Source organism: Leopardus geoffroyi, chromosome C2 (genome assembly GCF_018350155.1).
Source record: "Leopardus geoffroyi isolate Oge1 chromosome C2, O.geoffroyi_Oge1_pat1.0, whole genome shotgun sequence".
Classification (NCBI taxonomy): domain Eukaryota; kingdom Metazoa; phylum Chordata; class Mammalia; order Carnivora; family Felidae; genus Leopardus; species Leopardus geoffroyi.
The window spans coordinates 102,566,621-102,585,093 of NC_059333.1; positions in this window are offsets into that span (position 1 = coordinate 102,566,621).

An 18,473-nucleotide genomic window follows, 5' to 3' on the forward strand; every position below is an offset into this window, starting at 1 on the left:
GGTCTTCCACTCTTTTCTCAAGTCCAGTGAGTATCCTTATGATAATTATTTTAAATTCTCTACTAGGCAGGTTAATTATATCTGTTTCTCTTAGATCTCTGGTTGTGGCCTTGTTCTGTTCTTTCATTGTAGATAAATTTCTCTGTCCTCTCATTTTGTCTAAGTTTCTATACCTGTCTATGTTAGAAAAACCCACCATGTCTCCTGTTCTTGAGGGTAATGTTTTATGAAGAAGAGGTGCTATGATGCCCTGTTCCCTAGGGCCTGAAACTTCTGGAAGTTTCTCCAGTGTGTTCTACCTGTGTTTTGCTGTTGGATTCTGGCAAATTTATCCTTCAGACCAGTCATCTGCAGAGGCCATCTTTGCCTGTTGTGGGCAGTGTTTGCTCCCTGGCCTGAATGTGGTGAGTTTTAACTGGGTGTGCTCTGGTCTGCTTTTGAAGTGAGACCTGTGGCCACTGCTGCCTGAACCATGGTGCCATAAAACTTGCATGTTGTGAAATGTGGTATGAGCAGGGTTTTGGGCTGGTCTTCTGGGGTAGGGGTCTTGCTGCTCTGGGACTGAGGCAAGTGTGACTGAGAGGTGTGATTCCACTGGAGTGTGGGAGTGGGGCTTGGTGTAAGCAAATTAAGTAGTGAGTTTCAGCACTACAATTGTTTCCACAGGTGGCCCTGTGCTTATGATGAGGAGGGGGTGGTACAGAAATGGTACTGGGCATTCCTTTGTTCTCAGAAGGGTCTCTCCATGAATATCTTTGGGATATGTTCCAAGATGAGTGAATAATTTTCCACTGTGTGCCTCAGGTGCACTTCAGATTGCTGTTTCCATGCCATATATGAATGGGTTGTTTGCCTGCTTTCTTTCCAAGAGTAGCACAGTGTTCTCTAGGCTTGATTGCAACTAAGCCCATTGACCTTTAAAACTCCAAGTTTTAACCCCTAATTATTGTAAGAATGCATGAAATTTGGCTCCTCTCATTTTCCATGTCAATTGCTATCAGGATTCATTTTCTCTTGTGGGTTCCCGTGTATTAGTCTTTCACCCCTTTTCATGACCATGGCTCCCTCCCCACTGCAGTGACTATGATCCACTTCTCCCAAGCCTTATCTCTGCATGTCCTACCTTCTTTGATGTGGCCTCTTCTCTACTTTAGTTGTAGAGTTTGTTCTGCCAGTCTTCAGGTCAATTTCTGGGGTATTTGAATGATCTGATAGTTATCTAGTTGTATTTGTGGGATAAGGCAAGCCTGGGGTCTTCATACTCCTCCCCCATTTTCCAACCTCAACATATAACTTTTGACCATTGGTATGGTTTCCTTTATTCTATAGTTTATAAGAAAAATAGTTGTTGATTGTAAACAAACTCAAACTCCAACTCCTATTTATGAGGATAGAACTTACTCATTTGTCCCAAAGTCTTCTTTAAAAATAATTATATATTGGGGCACTGAGTGGCTCAGTTGAGGGAACATCCAACTCTTGATTTTGGCTCAGGTCATGATCTCATGGTGTGAGATGGAGCCCCATGCTGGGCTCCGCAATGAACATGGAGCCTGCTTGGGATTCTCTCTCCCACTCTCTCAGTCCCTCCCCTGCTTGTGCTTTCTCTCTCAAAATAAATAATCATCAAAAAATAATAATTACTTATTAATTAAATAAAGTAAATAAAATGTCGCTATGTCACATAGTCTTCATTTTAACTTTCAGGTGGTGCTAAAGAAAATTTCAGTCCGAACATTATTCAGATCCTCACTGTGCATCAGTTGCTTATTGCTTTCCATGTCTCATAATAATATTAATTGAAAAAAATATTAAAAACATATGTTTTTAAAAACATATTACAGAATCAGAGTTTGTTTTTTTTTTTTTTTTTTTTTAATGTAGAAATACTCCTTAACTTTGTTCCCAGGACAGCTTGCTTTCTTCCACTCTTGGTTCTTGCCATCAGTAGCAGGGCATCTTTGCCATACTCTCTTGTTCAGTTGCCAATTCCTTGTCATAAGGTCTGTAAATGCAGGGCCAGAATTATATCCCAAGTCCATGGACCCTGAATCTATCATTACTCCAACGTACCAAATGACTTACTTGCATTTTCATAAGAATGAAAATAACAAACTAATCCCCACTTAAAAAAAAGAAAAAAAATCTTTCATATAGAAATGGGAGTTCACTAAGTACATCCTTGATTCAAAATAACGGCCAGCACTTATTTCTTTGCCATTGGAGTTCTTTATTAATTGTACCAGGCTTTAAAAATTGAGATTTTAATTCTTAAAGAACTTCTATAGTAGTAACTTTGGAAAAAGGTATTTGGGGCAAATATGAACTTGTGTTATAATAGAACAAACTTGTTCTGACTTAGCATTTTGGTTTACTGTCCCAGGTAAAGTTAAGTTGAAACTCTCGATTTAGTACTATTTAAAAACTGCAGTGCAAGTTACAGATTATTTCAGAGCTGCTTTTTAAAAATATTATTGAGGGGCGCCTGGGTGGCGCAGTCGGTTAAGCGTCCGACTTCAGCCAGGTCACGATCTCGCGGTCCGTGAGTTCGAGCCCCGCGTCGGGCTCTGGGCTGATGGCTCAGAGCCTGGAGCCTGTTTCCGATTCTGTGTCTCCCTCTCTCTCTGCCCCTCCCCCGTTCATGCTCTGTCTCTCTCTGTCTCAAAAATAAATAAACGTTAAAAAAAAATTATAAAAAAAAAATATTATTGAATCCAATGGGAAATTTCTTCAAGGCCCAAATATATAAAAATTAGTTAACAATCACAATGTGATAATGGCTTTTCTCTCTAGGAACAGATATAGGAAAGTATAGCTCATTTCAAGACTTTGGAGTTTCTATCCTCCCAGCAGGACAATTTTTTGCAAAGTTTATAAATAGGCTAAGCCTTTCTCAATATTTGTCATTGGTTAATAAATTATGCTGGTTAATATCATATCTAATAAAATATTTATTATAAACATCAGGAGGCATGGTTTCAGCTATGACTTTAGTTAAAAAAAAATCTATGGGTCAGTAGCTTGATATATTCTCTTTAATCAAAAAGAATAATGAATTGAGTCACACACAGTAGGACACGGGTTGAAAACCTGCAGTGAAACTATCTTAATTTGTTCTACTCCCATGCTATTAACTTAATTACCATACAATTTAAAGTTAATAATAAATACAGTTTAAATGAGATCAGACTAAAGTGTGAGCAATTATGCCCAAAACTTTAATATAAGACACAATGAGTTTTATCAATTAATTTCAATTCTATTTGACTTCCCCTGAAACCCTCAAGTTGAAATAGATTAAATCTCAAATTAAAGAGAATAGAATTTTTGATAGAGTCACAATAAGATGATAATGTAAATCAGCCCCTGTCTTGTTGCCACATTATAGTCTTTTGGAATAGAAATTCCTAGCACAGTTTGAATTGCAGGTCATACAATATTACAGCAATGTATTAGCAGAGTAGTGGTAAGATTTGTTCCCTGGATGATAAAGTTTTAGGCCCTTATTTACACATCAGAATACCCAGATTTACCTTCTTCTTTTTTTTTTTTTTAATTTGAATTCCAGTTAGTTAACACAGTGTAATATTAGTTTCAGGTGTACAATTTAGTGATTCAGCAATTAATTATATACAACACCCAGTGCTCATCATAACAAGTGCCTTCCTTAATCTCCATCACCTGTTTAACCGCTACCCACCCCCCAACTTCTTGTGGTAACCATTAGTTTGTTCTCTAGCTAAGATTCTGTTTCTTGTTTTGCCTCTTTCCCCACCCTGTGATTTCTTTGTTTCTTAAATTCTACATATGAGTGAAATCATATAGTATTTGTCTTCCTCTGACTGACTTCTTTTACTTAGCATGATACTCTCTAGCTCCTTCTATGTCATTGCAAATGGCAAGATTTCATCATTTTTTATGGCTGAGTAATATATTACTCCTTTATATATCATTTGGACCCTTTCCGTAATTTGGCTATTATAGATAATCCCAGCTTTGTCTTTTGTATATCTCACTTTTTTAAAATAATTAACCATCATAAATGTTTGTTTATTTTGAGGGAGAGGAGAAAATGCAAGCAGGGGAGAAACAGAGAGTGGGAGAGAGAGAATCCCAAACAGGCTCCCTTCTGTCATTGCAGAGCCCCATGCAGGGTTCCAGCTCACAAACTGTGAGATCATGACCTGAACCAAAATCAAGAGTTGGATGCTTAACTGACTGAGCCATCCAAGTGCCCCTGTATATCTCACTTTAACTGAAAACTTTGTTTCATTCCACAGAATAACTGTACTTAAGAATATGTATGAACATGCCCAGCATTTTTAATATGAGAACAACTGTTAGAAGTAAAATTACAAGATGTGTTGTTTTTTTTTAATGGACATCAGAAAATAAATATAATGAGTTCATTTGTGTTTCCTTCTTACAGAGTAAGACCATTTCATTTAATTATCTCAATCTGAAAATATGCCGAACTCTTAAGAATCACATGAAAAAAGCATCCTGACACATTTTTAAGGGAAACAATTGGAGTTAATGTAACAATTTGAAAATGTACATATAACTTATTGAGACCCAGATACGGGAATTTAAAACCTTTGGGGAAAGTACCTTGAAATGAAGTTTCCCCGTCATAATTACTAGCTGCTTAATTTTCAGAAATATTAAGATGACTGCCTTCCGGACATTTACATAACAAACATTTTGATTTAGTAGTTTGATATACAACATTTATTTTTAAGTCATTATCCCAACATCTACTACTAGCAAACAAATCCATGAAGAGTATAGTAAACTCTGAAAGAGCAACTAGTATATGTGGCACATAAAAACAAACCAAATAAAAAAAGAGAATGTCAAACAACAAAGTATATTTGAAAAACAAAGGATTAGCTATTTAGTAATCAATTTCCTTTCAATGATAATAGTTTTGAAAATTTTAGACGTTGAAAATCAGCAACTGTAAATGAACCAGTCTTGTATACAGTTAGTTAATGGAACACAAGTGTTTCTTTCTCTCTGAACTATAAAAAAAAAAAAAAGGATTGCTCTTCCATGGCAACTCTGTTAGTTTTCTAGTATCATGTAAATTACCACAGATTTAGAGGTTAAAAAGCAACACTCGTTTATTGTATCACATTTTCAGTAGGTTAAAAAGTCCAGGAATAGCATTGCTCAGGGTCTTAGGGAGCTGACATCAGGCGTCACTAGGTTGTGTTGTCATCTGGAGCTTGGGGCCCTTTTTCAAGCATATTCAGGTTTTAGACAGAAGTCAGCTGTCATCTCTGTTTTCTTGCTGGTTATAGAGCAGAAGTCCCTCTCATTTCCAAGTGGCCACTCTCTGGTCCTGGTCCTGTTAAAACTTGACAGTTTACTCCTACAAGGCCAGCAGGAGAATCTCTCTCACACTTTTAATGTCTTCCTTCAGAAAGATGGTTCCTTTTAAGAGTTCACCTAATTAGGTCCTATCTACCCACAATAACTTTCCTTTTGATAACCTCAAAGTCAACTAATTTAGGACCTTAACTGCATTGCAAAATTGTTTTCATTTTTGTCCCCTAACATACTTTAATCATGGGAGTGAAATCCGTCCTATTCCTTCCCCTACCCACATAGAAGGAGAAGGGATTATATATCAGGATTTATACTTCAGGAGGAAAGGGTCTGGGGGACCATCTCAGAATTCTCCCTACCACAGAAATCTATGGTATTCATAATGTAAAATTTTGCAAATTCATGAAACACTAGAGCTTGAACTATCCTCAGTCATTCATTCTTATGGTTAGAAAAAAATGTTTTTGAAAGATGGAGTGACTGCCTCATTTTCTGTTTTGCATGACAGGTGTTTAAAGATTTCTTTTTAAGAGCAAAATTTAAAAACTGATGGATTTTTATCCGTTTCTAGGTGTGTAGAAATAGTAGTAACAAGTTTGCCCAGGATAACAAAGTTAATAGTAGAACTAGGATTGCCCCCGTATCTGACACCATCAGTGCTCGGTGTTTCATTGTTTTTCTTGCTATGTGAACAGATAACTTTATAACATATTTTCCACATCTATTGAGGTCGTCATTTTCCCTTTATTTTGTTAATGCAGCTGGTTTTATTGATTTTCAACTTTTGCTCACCTTGCATTTATTCTTTGTGGCATCTTTGAAGATTTTCTTTGTATTTTTGGTTTTCAACTATTTGTTCAGAGTTTTCTTCATGGATTTCTTTTTATTCATCCCCCTTGATGTCTGCCAAGTTCCCAGAATCTATTGATTGATTCCTTTCATCAGTTATGGAAAATTCCAAGCTGTTATCTTTTAAAAAGATGACTTATATTCTCACTCTTCTCTTTTCCTGAATCCTATTAAAGGTATTTTAAATTTTCACAGTGTATTTTCTACATCTCTTACCTTTGTCTTCTGTTTCCTAGTTACTTGCTTGTGCATTTAAGGTTTTCCCTTAACCTACTTCATGTTCACTAATTTCTTTCAGCATATCACAACTGCTAATAAGTGTTTCCAGTGAGTGCATGGCTATGTTAGATTTACATAAAATACATCTTCATTGTACAGATTGATGATGTTTGCAATATTTATACATTAAGGTAAAATTCACACACAAAATATCTTCATCATCCCAGAAAATGTTCACATGCTCTTTCTAGTCAATCCTCACTTCCGTAGTCAGATTTCTAGCCTCATGCATTAGTTTTGCTTCTTTTTGAATATTATATCAAGTGAATAAAACAGTAAACACTTTTTTCCCTTTTTATTTTCCTCAAAAGAGTTTTTGTGCTTCATCGTTGCTGTTGCATCAACATTAGTTCCTTCTTTATTATTATTATTATTATTATTATTGCTAAATAGTATACCTTTGTATGACTATGCCTCAACTTATCCAGTCTCTTGGTTTATAGGCATTTGGTTTATAGGCATTTTCCTTCTTTGTTTCTAATATTTAAGCCTGTTTTTCTTTTGCTTGCCTTCTTGCACCCAAATGCTTATATGCTTATATGCCTATAAACCTATAATGTCATTATAAAAGGTTGCCTATGAATATGTTCAAGTCATGTTGTGTATATACAGGTCTTCATTTCTCTTGTATAAAATATCTATTGTCAGATTACTAGGTTATAGAGTAAGTACATGGTTAATTTTAGAAGAAACCATTTTTCCCAAGTGATTTTAACATTTTACATTTCCTCCAATAATATGTGAAAATTCTAGTTTCTACACATCCTTCCCAACATTTGGGATTACCATTTTTTGTCATTCTAGTTGGTGTGAAGTAATATATCCTCATGATGGTATCAATTTGCACTTCACAGATCAGGAAATGTGTTGAGCATTTTCTCATGTTTGGGCACTCATATCTTTTTCTGTGTATGGTTTATTCAAATAATTTGTCTATTTTGTCAATTAGGCTTTATTTTCTTACTATAAAATTATAAAAGTTCTTTACATATTCTAGGTATAAGTTCTTTATCATACATAAGCATTAAAACTACTTTTTGTCCTCTTGTAATGTAACTTGCCTTTTAGTTTCTGAAACAGGGTCTCTTGATTAGCAATAATATATCATTTTGATTAAGTCTAGTTTGTTTTTATGGTAATTGATTATAGGTGCTGTATAAGCATTTTTTTTTCTTTCCGGAGATTTCAAAAATACTGTAAAGTTTCATCCAGAAGTTTTATATTTAATTTAGGATTTTACATATAGAACTATAATGTACCTCAAATTAATGATTGGGTTTTTTTTTTCCTGCTTACGTTGATTCCTGTAATTCTTGATAATGATATTTATCTGTGTCTACTTTACTTTCACCCATGTTTTGTAGAGATCTAAAATCACATTTCATTTCTTAGAATTTTGATGGTTTTTATCCTATTTAAAAAGGTAGTTATCTTATTTTCCAATTGTTTGCAGCTACTTATAAAAATGTGGATGATTGTTGAAGTTGACCTTCCATGAACAAAATTGTTAACTTCATTTATAGTTTGCATGGTTTTCTTTTTTTCATATTCCCATTGATTTGTTGTTGCTAGGCCTAGGGGAGATGTTTTCAACATAAGTATAATATTAATTGTATGATTTCTAAAGTCATAAAATTATGTAACAAGCAAACGTAATATATTCATTGACTCAGCAAATCTGTCAACATTTAATACACAGTAGATTCAGAGACAGAAAAGGCTTCATCCTCAGAGTTTATAGATAACATAAGAGCAGAGATGGGAGCACAGATAATAACAAGTAATTAGACAACTATGTTAGAAGGAATTACTAGTGTAAAGAGTAATTGAGTAGTTTTTTTCCAATTACATTACAGCTTGGTTTTATTAAGAGTCTTATTTCCTTTATACTGAAGTATGGTCCTTGGCGTATGTGCAATATGAATTAGTCTTCTCTATCTCTGTATCCGACTTGTATGTTTAATGAATGAATGAGTTATAGAGTGATTGTATGAATGACTGAATAATTTCTTTTGCTTAAGAAACAATTTTATGACTTAAGAAATATTTATTTTCAAGAAATAGTTAAAGGTTTCCAAAGGAATGGAAATTGTTTTATCTGAAAAAGCATTACTAGTCACTCATCCTTTACAGAATACTTAGTTTGTACCATCAATCACATTTCATTAGTTTTGCACATGTGTACTTACCAGAGTCTGGGTTCTTTGAGGTTTGAAACCAGACAATGCTAGTAAAATAGTGGATGTTCCATAAATGCATGTTTCGTGAAAGAGTGGATTAAAAACTAGACATTGTTGATCCACTGAGCAAAATGTTCAAGAAATTCTACATTGTATTATACTTAGATACCAGCAATTTAGTATTTGTCAGGTTTGCTCTATTATGTCAAGATTTCATTTCATGGTAAAAATGGAACTTTATAGTGTGCATGTCAGAGAACATTATTTTCTATTTGATAAGGACACTGCTTGAATTTAGAGACAATAACTTTTTTTTCTATTAATGCCATCATTCCATCAAGAGCCTAAGGCACTGACATATATTACAAAACAATAGGTCACAGAGAAAAGCACTTTAAAATTTTCCGTATAAATTCATAAGTTAAATTGATTTATACCCATAAGTGACAACTTGTTGCAGAATTTAGATGGATGTGTTCACAAGGCAATAGTTAAATACTGAAAGCTGTGCCTATGTGCCTAACATCCATGCAATGGCATACTGTTCATGAAGATGTTATGAAGGAGAGCATGGCTGTATAACCAAGCATTCAAATATCCAAATATTAAGGTTCTACTAAAAATAAAACTCTGGATTGAAAAAAAACTCATGAATTTGTTGAGGGCACTAAGAATGACATCACAGTATCATACATTCATCAACGGTTTCTGTACATTTAAAAATAAATAGAAATCAAATTCAATATATAAATAATATAGTTTGAGTTTCTTTAAAACAAGCTGTGTCACTAATTTTTTGAAATCTTTTGTGTCTTCTTTAATCCAATATTTTCTCATGTATCCAGAATAAGTTTTTAGATTAAATTTCCATATTAATGTTAATTCATATTTTCTCTTATATTGAAAATGATCCATCATGAATGAAAATTTAGAGAGTCAGGATTTAGTCACACCTAACTGTAACTTCAATCTGAAATGTAGTCAGTCCTCAATTTTAATTTTGCCCACTGGAGTTAATGATTTGAATATTGCCCCTTATTTCCAGGTCTGTGCTCTCTTTGGAATATTATTGCTGAACAGAATGTTTCAAATATTATACTTTTTTTTAAAATAAAAGCTTTTATAAAAGCCATATTTACAATCACAAACCCAATGATACAAGAATATTAAGAGACAATAAAAAGACATTGATAACTGAAATAGAATCAGTCATCTTTTACTAAAAGTTAAAGGTCAGGAAAAACTGTACTGGTGATTCATTTAAGTATAAATGGTAATAGTTTCAGCTTCATGGTAAAAGATTAGGACTGAAATATGGTCATTACTGATAGTTATTCAGGACTGTTAGAAAGAGAACTACATAATGTTTTAGGCAACCAAGGTTAAATCATATGAAATTAATAATATTTTATTTTTAAAACTGAATAAGAAAGCAATTTCATATGTCTCAAAACTAAAATTATTTGGCACTCTGACAGTTTTTTTTTTTTGCTTTGGTAACTGATTTATGATAAGCTATATCAAACTCTAAATATTAATGAGATCACATTAATATTTATCACTGCATTAGATATTTCCCATGAACAAAACTGCTCAGTCACCAATCTCTGAGGTTCTTCTCAAATGGAGAGGTTCTATGCCAAATGTTGGGGAGAAAGTGGATTTTTATATATTCCTCATGCGAGTAGAAATTTAAGACTCTTAGTAACAACAACAACAAAAAAAGACATTTGGCATTTTCACATAAAGTTAAGCATTTACATGTCCTAAAACCCAGCAATTCCACTCACTCCCAGATATATGCTCAAGGAAAACTCTTGCCCAGGTATTAAAGATAACATGGTTTAAAAAAAGGTTAATAGCAAAATATTTGAATGACCTCAAATGCACATTGACAGGAGAATGGTTTACTAAATTGTGATATATTTGCAATGAAATATTCTAAGGGAGTAAAAATATATATGGCAACATGCAACAGTATTGATGAAATGGCAATATACACTTGAATGAATAGACCTCCCTAATATTACATAGAATGATATTCCTTAACAAAGTTCAAATTTTTAGTAAAAGTTAAAGTAAGTAAAGTGATAAAATCGAACATAAAAAAGCAGGGGAACATTGAACACAAGATTCAGGATGATGGATGTAAGATGTTTTCAGTTGTCCAGGTTTTGTCTTCATTTGTCTCATGGATGTTGTATTATTATATATTATTGAATACATAAATGAGGGCTTCCTGTGAACAGATTATGAGAGTGTGTCATAAAACAAACATTGCAATCAATCCACTTCAGTAAATATGTGGTCCAAAATAAAATAAATGCGTAATAAAGTAAAACCTCTGGGAGTCAAATACTATTTGCCATTGACAAATGAGAAATCCAAGACACAGCCAAGTTTATTAAGGTATTATTGTACCTGTTACACATTCCTCCTTAGAAAAAGAGTGCATGATGGCATATTTGACAGATGACATGAAATCCTGCCCCCTACAGCATATCTAATCTGTCATCGAGGCAGGAAAAAAAAATGTGTATCATTAGAGAATTTCTGAATTCAGGCTTTGTTTTCAGAATGTTTCCTGACCTTGATGAGCCAGTTGTATGTAGAGGACGTGTGAGCGCACCATCACAGCTCCAGCCATATTGGCCTTGCTCTGCTCTGCCTTCTACCTTGCATGCTCTTCTCAAAGGTTCTCCTAGATTTTCCTTGATGAATTCTGGTGTGTACCACATCCACCTTAAGAAGGTCTAACTGATCTTGCTAAACAAGGTAGCAAATCACCCCACTCCTAACTTGTTAGTATTCATCCCGTGGCTCTATTTTCTGTTTTGCAACTCCCTGTTTTCTTTTAACAAAGTTTTATTTTTTTAAAAAAAAGTTTATGCATTTTAGAGAGAGAGAGAAAAAGAGAGAGAGGGACAACAGGGGAGGAGCAGAGAGAGAGAGAGAGAGAGAGAGAGAGTGAGAGAGAGAATTCCAAGCAGGCTCCATGGTCTCAGCACAGAGCCACACAGGGAGGTGGTGGGTGGGGGGCTTGATCCCACAAAGGTGAGATCATGACCTGAGTCGAAATCAAGTGTCTGATACATAACTGACTGAACCACCCAGGCACCCCTTAATAAATTTCTTCAATAGCATGCTTTATCACCTATTTATGTAATTGTTCAATTGTATATATTTTTTTCTTCTTTAACCTTATTACTCCTTAATATATAAATAACTTTATATTATTTATCTTTGGAGGTAGTACCATTTTACTTAGGTTGGCTATACTTTGAAATTGGAACAGAAGTCATTTTTTTAAGTTACTTTTTAAAGTTTTTTTTTTAATTCATTTTGAGAGGGGGGCGGGGAGAGAAAGAGAGCATGTGTGAGAGCATGTGAGTGAGCATATGAGCCAGGGAGGGGAAGAGAGGGAGAGACAGAATTCTAAGCAGGCTCCTCACTGTCAGTGCAGAGCTCACGCAGGACTCCATTTCAAGAACTATGAGATCATGACCTGAGATGAGATCGAGAGTTGAATGCTTAACCAACTGAGCCACCCAGGTGCCCCTTGAATTACTTTTTAAGTCATTCCTTTTATTTACATACAGTCATGGGAACACAAATTGGGACTCTACATCTTTAGTTCTCTGATGACAAGTTTATATACTAAGGAATTCCAACCAGGGAAACTTTATACTTAAATATTTAGCAGTGAAGACTTCATCATTGTTTTCCTCAACAAGTGCATCTGCATAGTAATTTCCAGATTTTGAGAACGTTGCCTTGCCCACACACCATATCATAAAATTGCTATTTTCAGAAGCATCAAGAGACATAGATGACCCTACAAATAGATTTTATGTTGTTTATATCAGTTTGGGGCAAATATGAACTAGAAATGTAACCATTTATCCTGGAAACTAAGATACTTCAAAGATTGTTCTTCTGTTTTACCTTTTTCTCAAAACCTTTCTCACCAAATTCAGTGCACTGCAGGAACTCATTCAAATATTTTATGCTGACTTGAATTTAGCTTTGTGTGTTGCTTCATTAGGAGCAATAATGAGGCTTGAATAATGACACTTGCTAATGGAATAAAAATACTATGGAACAACAACAGCAGGTTCCTCCATCCCTCACTCCTGATGGGGCAACAAATGTGACTTTAAAGTTTTAACACACAGGAGGATATCATACATGTATTGGGTCAGGTTTCTGCTGTGCTGTTTCTATTATTGCTAATCACAGCTTGCTGTTCAAACTACATTTATCTGGTCAGCATTTTCTCATAATATAAATTGACTAAAATATAACAGCTGAAGAGTGTACAGTCTAGACTATAGGACACAAAATATACAATTCATAGCAATGCTAAAAAGGACTCTGACTTGTGTATCTGAGTTCTAGTTCCTCTTGAATACTTGTTTAGAGAACTAAGGAGACTTTGCTCACATTAATCTGTCAATTATAGCTTATATTTGTACAATCGGTTACCTGTTTAGTCTCTTTTGCAAGAAACCTTGATTAGACTTCATTCTAGACAAAAAATCATATCAAGGAGCAGAATTTTGAGTTGGAAATAAATTGGTTTTTCTTTATTTTTTTTTACATTTCTTTTTTTTAATAGTAATTTTTAAATTTAAATTCCAGTTAACATAGTGTTAAATTAGTTTCAGGTGTACAATATAGTGATACAATAATTCCATAAATCACACAGTGCTCATCATTATAAGTGCACTCCTCAATCTCCATCATCTATTTCACCCATCTCCCAACACCCTCCCCTCTGGTAAACAGTTTGTTCTCTATAATTAAGAGTCTGTTTCTTGTCTCTTGTTTTTCCTTTGCTCATTTGTTTTGTTTCTTAAATTCTAAATGAGTAAAAATCATGATATTTGACTTTCTCTGACTGATTTCGCTTTGCATTATACTCTCTAGATCCATCCATGTTCTTGCAAATGGCAAAATTTTATTCTTTTTTTAGGGCTGAATAACATTCGTTTATGTATACACACACACATAATGTATATAAACCTATGTACATATATATAATTATGGTGCACATACATACCAAAATTTCTTTATCCATTCATAAATCGATGGACACTTGGGCTGCGTCCATATCTTGGCTATTGTAAATTACACTGTTATAAACATAGGGGTGCATGTTTCCCTTTGAATTAGTGTTTTTTGTATTCTTTGGGTAAATACACTGTAGGGCAATTGCTGGATAATAATGTAGATCTGTTTTAACTTTTTGAGGAAACTTTATACCGTTTTCTAGAGTAGCTGCACTAGTTTGCATTCCCACTCATAGTGCAAGAGGGTTGCTTTTTCTCAACATCCTTACCAACATCTGTGGTTTGTTGTATTTTTTATTTTAGCCATTCTAACAAGGGTGAGGTGATATCTCATTGTACTTTTGATTTTCATTTCCCTAATGGTAAGTGATAATGAACATATTTTCACGTGTCTGTTGGACATCTGGATGTCTTCTTTGGAAAAATGTCTGTTCATGTCTTCTGCCCATTTGTAAATGAATTATTTGTTTTTTGGGTGTTGAGTTTTATGTTTATATATTTTAGATGCTAATCCTCTTGGTTATGTCATTTGCAAATATCTTCTCCCATTCTGTAAGTTGCCTTTTAGTTTTGTTGATGGCTTCTTTCTGCTACGCAAAAGTTTTTTATCTTGATGTAGTCTCAATGGTTTATTTTTACTTTTGTTTCCATTGCGTCAGGAGACATATGTTGAAAAACGTTGCTACAGCTGATGTCAAAGAGGTCACTGCCTATGTTGTCTTCTAGGATTTTTACGGTTTTACATTTAGGTCTTCCATACGTTTTGAATTTATTTTTGTGAATGGTGTGGAAAGTGGTCCAGTTTCATTCTTTTTCATAGTGCTGTCTAGTTTTCCTAGCTCCCCTTGAAGAGCCTGTTCTTTTCCAATTGGATGTTCTTTCCTACTTTGTAAAAGATCAAATGACCATCTAGTTGCAGGTTTATTTCTGGGTTTTCTATTCTGTCCTATTGATCTGGTAGTCCACTTTTGTGCCAGAACCACACTGTTTTGATTACTGTAGCTTTGTAATATAACTTAAAGTCTGGAATTGTGATGCCTCCAGCTTTGCTTTTCCTTTTCAAGATTTCTTTGGCTATTTGGGGTCTTTTGTGGTTCCATACAAACTTAGGATTGTTTGTTCTAGCTCTAAGAGAAATGCTGGTGGTATTTCGATAGGGATTGCATTAAACATGTAGATTGTTGGGAAGTATAGATGTTTTAACTATATTTGTTCTTCCAATCCATGAGCATTAAATGTCTTGATTTCTTTGTGATATCTTCAGTTTCTTTCATCAGTGTTTTATAGTTTTCAAAGTAAAAGTCCTTCACCTCTTTAGTTAGATTTATTCCTAGGTATCCTACTATTTGGGGTATAATTATAATGGGATCGATTCCTTAATTTCTCATCCTGTTGTTTCATAATTGGTGTATAGAAATGCAACAGAATTTTGTATGATGATTTTATTTCTTGTGACTATACTTAATTTGTTTATCAGTTCTAGCAGCTTTTTGGTAGAATCTTTTGGGTTTTAAATATATATAGCATCTCATGTCATCTGCAAATAGTGAAAGTTTTACTTCTTCCTTACCAATGTGGACACCTCTTCTTTCTTTTTGATGTCTGATGGCTGTGACTGGGACTTCCAGAACTATGTTGAATGAAAGCAGTGGTAGTGGACATCCTTTTCTTATGCCTGACCTTAGGGAAAAAACTCTGTTGTCCCCTATCAAGGATGATGATACCTCCGGGTTTTTAATATATGAATTTTATTATGTTGAGGTATTTCCCTCTAAACCTACTTTGAGGAAGGTTTTGTCATAAATGAATCTTGTACCTTGTCAAATATTTTTTTTCTGCATCTATTGAAATGATCATATGGTCCTTATCCTTTCTCTTATTGATGTGATGTATCATGTTGATTGATTTGTGAATATTGAACCACTCTTGCAACCCAGGAACATATCCCCCTTGATCATGATGAATGATTTTTTTTTATGTATTGTTGTATTTGGTTTGATAGTATTTTGTTCAAGACTTTTGCATCCATGTTCATCAGGGATATTGGCCTGTATTTCTGTTTTTAAGTGGTATTTTTATCTGGTTTTTGTGTCAGGGTAATGCTGGACTCATAGAATGAATTTGGAAGTATTCCTTCCTTTTCTATTTCTTGGAATGGCTTGAGAATAGGTATTAATTCTTTAAATGTTTGATAGTATTTGTGAAGCCATCTGGCCCTGGACTTTTGTTTGTTGGGAGGTTTTTGGTTACTGATTCCGTTTCTTTCCTGGTTTTTGGTCTGTTCAAATTTACTTTTTCTTCCTGTTTTATTTTGGCTGTTTATATGTTTCTAGGAATTGATCCATGTCTTCTAGGTTGTCCAATTTATGAACATACAGTTTTTCATAATATTTTCTTATAATTTATATTTTGGTGGTACTGGTTATTTCTCTTCTCTCATTTGTGATTTTATTTGTGTGCTTTCTCTCTTTTTTTTTTTTCTTGATAAGTGTAGCTAGAGGTTTATAAATTTTACTGGTTTTATTTTCTCCCCAAAGGACCAGCTCCTGGTTTCATTGATTTTTTTTTTTTAGTTTCTTTATCATTTATTTCTGCTCTAATCTTTATTATTTCCTTCCTTCTGCTGCTTTTAGGCTTTGTTCTTTTTCTAGCTCCTTTTGGGGTAAGGTTAGGTTGTGCATTTGAGATTTTTCTTTCTTCTTAAGGTAGTCCTGTATTGCTGCAAACTTATCTCTTATAACTGCTTTTGCTTAATCCAAAAGATTTTGGACTGTTGTATTATTTTCATTTGTTTCTGTGTACTTTTTATTTCTTTACTACCTGGTTGGCCATTCATTGTTTAGTATCATGTTATTTAACCTCCCATGTATTTGTGGTTGTCCAGATTTCTTCTGGTTAAATTCTAATTTCATAGCATCGTGGTCAGACAAGATGCCTGGTATGACTTTGGTCTTCTTAAATTAGTTGAGGCTTGTTTTGTGGGATGATATGTGATCTACTCTGGAGAATGTTCTGTGTGAACTATAAAGAATGTGCATTCTGTTGTTTTAGGATGAATTTGTCTGAATATGTTTCTTGAATCCATCTGTTCCAGTATGTCATTCAAAGTCATTGTTTCCTTGTTTAGATGATCTCCCCATGTAAGTGGAGAGCATATAATCCAATAATAGAGGAGATTACTGATTAGTTCCTTTTATGCTATTAACTGTTTTATGTATTTGAGTGCTCCATGTTAGGTGAATAAGTATGTACAATTGTTATATCTTCTTACTAGATTGTCCCTTTATTATTGCATAGTGTTCTTTTTTGCCTTTTGTTTCCGTCTTTGTTTTAAATCTGTTTTTTTTCTTTTTTTCTTTTTAAAATTTATTTCCATTTTTAAAACTTTTAAAAGTTTTAGAGAGAGAGTATATACTAGCTACAAGAGACTCATTTTAATCTATAAACACCTATAGATTGAAAGTGAGAGAATGGAGAAACATCATGTAAATTATGCCAAAAAAAAAAAAAAACAACTGTGGTAACAATATGTATATCAGATAAAATAGACTTTAGTGGCACCTGGTTTGTTTAGTTGGTTGAGCAATCCTTGTCTATCTTTTTCATGATTGGCTGATTTTCTTTAGTGCTATATTTTGATTTCTTTCTCTTCTTTGCATATTTATTAATGGTTTTTGATATATGGTTACGATTAAGTTTGTATATCTTCTGCATATAGCAGTCTATATTAAGTTGATGGTTGCATTGAACTCATCCTCCCCCCCCCCCCCACATTTTAGGCATATGTTTTTATATTTTACATCCTGCTAAAGGTTTCCTACCTTTATCCTTTTTCTTTTGTCCCTCCTTTCTACTAAGTTCTCTTTAATATTTCTTGCAGTGTTGGTTTAGTGGTCATGAATTCCCTACTTTTTGTTTGGGAAACTCTATCTCTACTTCTACTCTGAATGATAGTCTTGCTGGATAGACTATTCTTTGCTGCATTCTTTTCCCACTCATCACTTTGAATGTCATATCCCACTCCTTTCTGGCTTGGATGTTTCCACAGAAAAATTTCCTGTAGACTTGTGGGTTTTCCCTTATATGTTGCTGTCTTCTTTTTTCTTGCTGCTTTAAATTTTTTTTCTTTATTACTATATTTTGTCAATGTAATCACAATATGTCTAGATTTGGATATGCTTTTGTTGATTTTGATGGGATTTCCCTGTGCCTCCTGGATCTGGTTATATGTTCCCTTCCCCGGATTAGAGGTGTTTTAAGCTATTATGTCTTCAAAAAAATGTTGCCCCTTTTCTTTCTCCTTCTTCCAGAATTCCTATATTATTATGTCTGATGGAGTCTCTGAGCTCCCTATGTCTATTCTTATTTTGCATAATTCTTTTTTCTCTCTTTTGTTCATCTTGAATACTTCCAATTACTCATTAGGTTACTAATTTTTTCCTCTGATTCTTCTGTCCTGCTGTTCATTCTATCAAGTGTGCTTCTCATTTCATTTATTGAGCCGTTTGTCTGTTATTCCTTATCTCTGTGTTAAGACTCATATCTTCCACTCTTCTCAAGTCCAGTGAGTATCCTTATGATCATTACTTTAAATCCTCTATCAGGCATATTACATATGCCTGTTTCACCTAGATTTCTAGTTATGGATAAATTTCTCATTTGGTCAAAGTCTCTGTGCCTATGTCTGTGTTAGGAAAGTCCACTACATCTCCTGTTCTTCTGGGAAATGGCCTTATGAAGAAGAGGTCCTGTGTGCCCT